Here is a 6,413-nt window from a genome sequence, read left to right as displayed (position 1 = left end):
GCTGATGCAGAGGCAAGCCCTGTTTACCTTTCATCTCTTCAAAGGTATTCCACTAACTCGTAGCTGAAGGCTGTCAAATCTACAAATCAAGCTAAACGCTAGCTCTTAAATCGTACCTTTTATATGGTATAATTTTTCATGGAAATGTAATGTGTATCTGATGCAAACATGTTCACTTGTCACAAAGAATTCCTATCATGCTTTTAATTATATTTAAACTGTTGCACAAGTTATAAGTAGAAACTTGAGCCTGAAACTATTGCATCATGATAAATGGTCAGCTGAATTGACCTTTTTAGATGAAGTTATACAGACTGTATAGACCTATGAAATAAGCTGTTCAATAGTTTTTTTCAGTTACGTTCACTCACACATGCACATGCACGCACACACACACACGTACTCACACACACACACACACACACACACACACACACACACACACACACACACACACACACACACACACTCACATACACACACACACACACACACACACACACACACACACACACACACACACACACACACACACACACACACACACACACACACACACACACACACACACAATGTAACCAATTTGCCCAATTCTCCCGGGCCCTCGTGTTGCCCTGGGTTCGCGGACCGATTTAGAAATGGGAACAGGTCACCTGATCTCCTTCAGCCAACCACAGCACACCAATTGAATGGTGCTTCATGAAGGCATGCCAAGCTTGCATAGCTGCTCCCCACCACACACACACACACACACACACACACACACACACACACACACACACACACACACACACACACACACACACAAAGACACACAGACTCCCAAACGGCCAGTTATTCAAGCGGTGCCTCATCAAAGAATAACTCATCCAACTTTTTAAAACCAAAATTGCAAAACGGTTCCCTATGCCCTCTCACACACACACACACACACACACACACACACACACACACACACACACACACACACACACACACACACACACACACACACACACACACACACACACACACACACACACACACACACACACACACACATATCTGGATACATTCCTACATACCTGCAGAGAGAAACCCACACATAATAAGGGGGTTTCATGGAGTGCAGAGAGTGTGGCACACGGACACATTACACAGCATATAAATTTAGCTCTAGACGGAGCACCACAGCTGTCCGGCTGCATCTGACTGCGGGCCTGTTCTCCCTCATATCCCGGGGGTCCAGTGGCCCCACGCAACAACAACATCAAAAAGGGCTTTTATCTCCTTTACACCACCATATGGTCCAACAGAATTATCCTACCAACTCGCTGTCATGCCTTCTTTATCTTCTTTATTTGATTTCTTATCCTCCCTTTTAAGCACAACTCAAACTTAATCTGCAGCGAGGGGGGGGGGTTATTATACGTTGGTGACATCACTGTCGTTGCTCCTACAGCATTCCACTTTTAATCTCCATTCAGAAGAGAACAGACAACAGACGTGTCAGGACACTTCCCGCCGGTCAGCTGTCCTCCACCCAGATCCCAGCCACACCCCGGACCCAGGACTTCCAAGGACCTCTCTCTCGCCTCAGACTGACGTCCTGAGCCCGGCCTGGGACCAGGACGTCTGGGGCCCGGGGGTTTGACTCCATGGTGTGCGCCCAGCGCCGGGGGCACCATGCAGCTCCGCATGCGAGCACACGGCCAGCGCATGATGGCGTTCAGCACAGGCTCCATGCATGGGTTCTCTTACCTGATCTGGAGCTACTGGGGAGGAATACCCCCTGTCTAGACTCAGTGGAGGGGAGACATGACAGACGCGGGGGGGAACCACGGGCTGGTAGCTAATCCGATAGGTGGAATATCACCAGGGCTCCGTAAAGGAAGAGAAGAGCGAGACCAAAGAGATAAAGCAGGAGAGACGCAACGTATGCGACCGTTAGACTGCTAGTCTCTCTCCCCGGGCTCTCTCTCTCCCAGTGAAGCTCACACATGTACCAAACCACACACAAACACGCGCACACATAGGGAAGTGTGTGTGTGTGTGTGTGTGTGTCACGGAGGTGGAATGGCGTTAGGAGGCAATCGGAGAGGGGGGGATGAGGTGGGGTGGGAGGAGGGTAGGGGGAGGCACAGAGGGGGCAATGGTGGACAACAGGGAGTTGTGGGACACACACACACACAGACACACTAAACACATACACACACCCATACACGCAGACACACACACAAGCACACACATTCAAAACGACATGACGTGTGTGTTCATGTCAAACCAAAAGTTGCACTGTGTATAACTTCATTCAGTGTGAGTCAAAAAAGAGCAGGCAAAATGCACAATAGTTACCTTGTAGGTAGCCTCTGCCTCGTACGTCTTCCAGGAGGAACTACGATGCAATGCCATTCATTCATAATGTCTCTGGCTTCTAGAATCTCTCCCACAACAATCTGCATCTGTAGGCTGCAACCATCTGACTTCTGTTTATGAGCCTTACTTCCTTTTCCATTTGCTGTTCATCATCGGCAAGAATCTGTTGCGCTGCTGTCTTTCTGGGAAGGGACTGTTAATACCTTTCACATCGGGTGTGTAAGTTGTTTCACGTTGTTAATTTGTTCCTGATTAAGGACGTGATGTCCTAGCAACAGAGTGAGGGTCTTAGCGCTCCTGCTGTGCTGTACGCTGATCAATAGCAGAAGCATTAAACTTGACCTCACTTAAATGCAGCCAGAGTTGTTGGAGCTTGCCAAGGGGGGGGGGGGGGGGGGGGGGGTTGACGACCAGAAGGATGACCTCACATCGCTGAGCGAGTGTGAGGAGCAAACGAGCAGGCGCTGGGTGCCAGTGAGTCTTCAGAGGACACACGACACCTGAGATAGACACAGAGAGATAAAAAAAGATGGAGAGAGGTTGGCAGAGAGCGAGAGAGAGAGAGAGAGAGAGAGAGTGAGAGAGGGGGGGGAGTGAGAGAGAGACAGAGAGAGAGAGACAGAGAGAGAGAGAGAGAGAGAGAGAGAAAGAGAGAGGGGGGAGTGAGAGGGGAGAGAGAAAAAGGAGGCATGGGAAAGCAACTTTATTGATATTTCATGTAGAGTTTAACAAATGGTATTTTGTATTGCCGTCCCCAAGGTTGTCTTACATAGTTGTAGTACGTTGTCTATTTTATCTTGACATAAATATGTAATTTTGAAGTTTTCTCCAAATAAACACAGTTTTACTTATTCTTATTACATTATTTCCAATCGACAGGGTTATTTTACATTTTTTGTTGCATTATCGTGGAATCTGTCTTGGTTTATGATGCAAAGCACTTTATAATTGCATTTGATGAAAAAAGAGGTGCTGCACAAAGGATATTAGTTGAATGTGTGCGTATGTGTGTTGCGGTGTGTGTGTGTGTGTGTGTGTGTGTGTGTGTGCGTGCGTGCGTGCGTGCGTGTGTGTGTCAGGCTGCACGCAGAAACAACACAATAATATGTATCAAAGAAAGAAAGACTGGATTAAAAGGTAAAATGTATGTGTGTGGGCACCAGGGGGGTAGCAATCTATATTTGAGAGCTTCTGTGAGGAACTGTGGAGTCAGCTAGTGCTGGTGGTGGGGGGGAGGCGAGGGGGACGACGACAGTGAAACCCTAGACAAGTCTATACTGGCTGCTAACTCTTCCTTCCTAGCAGTTTAACACCCCACTGGAACAAAGAGAGACCGATTATTGGCGTATTAGAACCTTGAGTCAGGATGGGGTCGTTGTGATGGATTTGTTTGTGTCAGAAGCCACACAACGGATCCTTTTAGTAAAGGGCCTATCCTTTATGTTTACACCTGTGGTAGGCCTACACGTTATGGCAACCCGACTCGTGAGTGACCTCACGAGTCTGCACACGACCCCAATCTGCACACGTTTGAGCTCTGTTAAATCCTTAAAGGCTTGTTTATTCAAACAAAAGACTACTGTGAAACAGAACAAGAAGCCTGGGAGAATATCGTCCCTCTGGGTATTCTTCTGGGTATTCGCCGGTCTCTCCCCCTCGAGGACCGGTCTCTCCACACGTGAACCACGAGAGCCTTGACCGAACCTTGAAGCCTGCTATTTAACCCATTCTTCTCCACCTGCTGCTCAGGTGCGTCGCATCCCGCTGATTGGTGCCAGCGCCAATGCGCTCACTGGCGCCATCTGGGGGAAATGAGCGGTACACCCGTCTCTCCACTCTCCCCTGGGCCGCCAGGGGCGCTGTGCCGGAGCCGGGTTGCCACAACGTTCAGAGATAAATAAATAATAAGGACATAATTATTACTATTTTTTAACAGGATATGAGTCCATTCATTTCTTTATTCTCTCCACAACACTGGTCTTGTCTGCATGGAAACACCGGCTAGTTTGTGGGTTCACCTCTCTCTCTGGTGTCAACAGGTTTCCAGGGTTACAGTAGGACTCGATTAACAGGTCCAGTGCAAGGGTACAAGTTAAAAAAAACATAAAATACATAAGTACATTAACAGAATGTCATGAAAACACAAAGTAACAGGTCATGTTGGAAGTTCATCTCTTTATACATCCGTCTGTACCATGCAGAAGATTTTCACATCTCTTCTCTTACGTAACATAATTTCACGGCTATCTGCCAGTAGATAATGGACAGGTCCTCTGCATATTGCACCCACGTTTATATTTAATTAGCAGAAAACAGAAACACAAATACCACTCAACAAGTGGGATTTTGTACAAGCTTTAAGGAACTTACTGGGATGCGAATTCAGGTCCAAATAATATATCAATATTTTTAGTAGTATGTATATATTTACAACCAACCTTCCTTATCTGTTCCTGACATTCTCATTTATTACTTTTGGATCAATTACTGCAATTAATAAAATGTATGCATAGATAGTATTTAACTGTTAAAAGTTACAGTATTTAACAGCGTATTACTCAAACATATTCAGGTAAACTTCAGAGATAGAAAGTATTGGTGTCTTTTCCTCTCATCCCCGATCCTACAGTCCGATTTCACACCTCCCTGTTCGACCCCATCTCCACCTCTGTATTCCTCCCCCTCCATCCTTTCATTACTACATGCATACGACTCCCTCAGTGTCCCTCCTTCCCACACATCACCGTCTATCCACAGAACAGCAGCTCCTACACAGGCTGAGATCTGAAGCACGGTGACCCACCGCGCTCAGTTGGTGCTGTTAGCTCTTCTGTTGCGCAGCAACGAGTCCTGTACCCTGGATTTATTCCCACTGCACAACAAAAAAGTTTAAGCCATGTATACAAGTTTGGCACAGTGTGACGGCAATATATCAACACCATCTTATGCGTTGGTGTCTACGCTGTCACTTGTTCTTAATTGATTAGTTGCAACTGGCACGGTTTGCCCCCCTGTTGGCCTGTCTGTCGCTTCCCTCACCAACAACGCTTTGCTTTTGTGAATATCAAATAAAAAACCTATACAGAAGCATGAATCATATGCCCTCACCAACGCCTACAGCTCCCTGACAGCAACGAGAACCAGGAAAATGAGTTTAACTAACAGATTAACTCACACGCAAGGAATATGAGAGAGAGAGAGAGAGAGAGAGAGAGAGAGAGAGAGAGAGAGCGATAGAAGGCGAGAGAGAAGTGAGTCACCGGGAGCCTGAAATGGAACCCATCATCAACCACAGTTTACATAACGGAGGCGCAAATAAAAAATCTCTTCACAGGTTCTCACACGCAGACACACACACAGACACAAACACACAGACACAAACATATATACAGAAGCACACACACGCACATACGCACACACACACATTCATACACACACACAAACACATAAACACACATATACAGGTGCACACACACACAGACACACACACACACACACCGACACACACAAACACACACACATACGTACACACCGACACACACACACACACACACACACACACACACACACACACACACACACACACACACACACACACACACACACACACACACAAGACACACACACATACATACGCAGACAGACAGACAGACAGACAGACAGACAGACAGACAGACAGACAGACAGACAGACAGACAGACAGACAGACAGACAGACAGACAGACAGACAGACAGACACACACACACACACACACACACACACACACACACACACACACACACACACACACACACACACGTTTTCTCTCCTCCTTACTTATTCGATGGAATGTTCACTGAACTACAGCAGATAAAGCTGCAATGTTAACACTCCAACTAGCTCGTAGCTTAAAATAACCTGGACATATCTGTAGTCGTTGTTGATCGATAGTGAATTATCAATAAAATCAGTTTGGATGTCTTATCCTCCATCGGATGTCTTATCATCATAACTCTATATCTTAGCGTCAACCACATAACCCCTCCCACTCACAACCCCAGCAGGCCTAGCTCCGCCC

At 46.7% G+C, this 6,413-nt stretch overlaps 1 protein-coding gene across 1 annotated transcript in view; it reads right to left on the bottom strand.

Moving 5' to 3' along the window:
• The window catches only part of myot (myotilin), a 34,486-nt gene extending 32,458 nt beyond the window's left edge, over positions 1-2,028 (bottom strand). The window contains exon 1 of the mRNA XM_030368552.1: positions 1,741-2,028. The gene's annotated coding sequence lies outside the window, so the exon portion shown is untranslated. The remainder of the gene's footprint in view (positions 1-1,740) is intronic.
• Positions 2,029-6,413: the final 4,385 nt, after the last annotated feature.

The sequence above is a fragment of the Gadus morhua genome, chromosome 10 (genome assembly GCF_902167405.1).
Source record: "Gadus morhua chromosome 10, gadMor3.0, whole genome shotgun sequence".
Lineage (NCBI taxonomy): Eukaryota > Metazoa > Chordata > Actinopteri > Gadiformes > Gadidae > Gadus > Gadus morhua.
The sequence above is the reverse complement of the archived record's forward strand: the minus strand, read 5'-3'. Positions and strand labels throughout refer to the sequence as shown.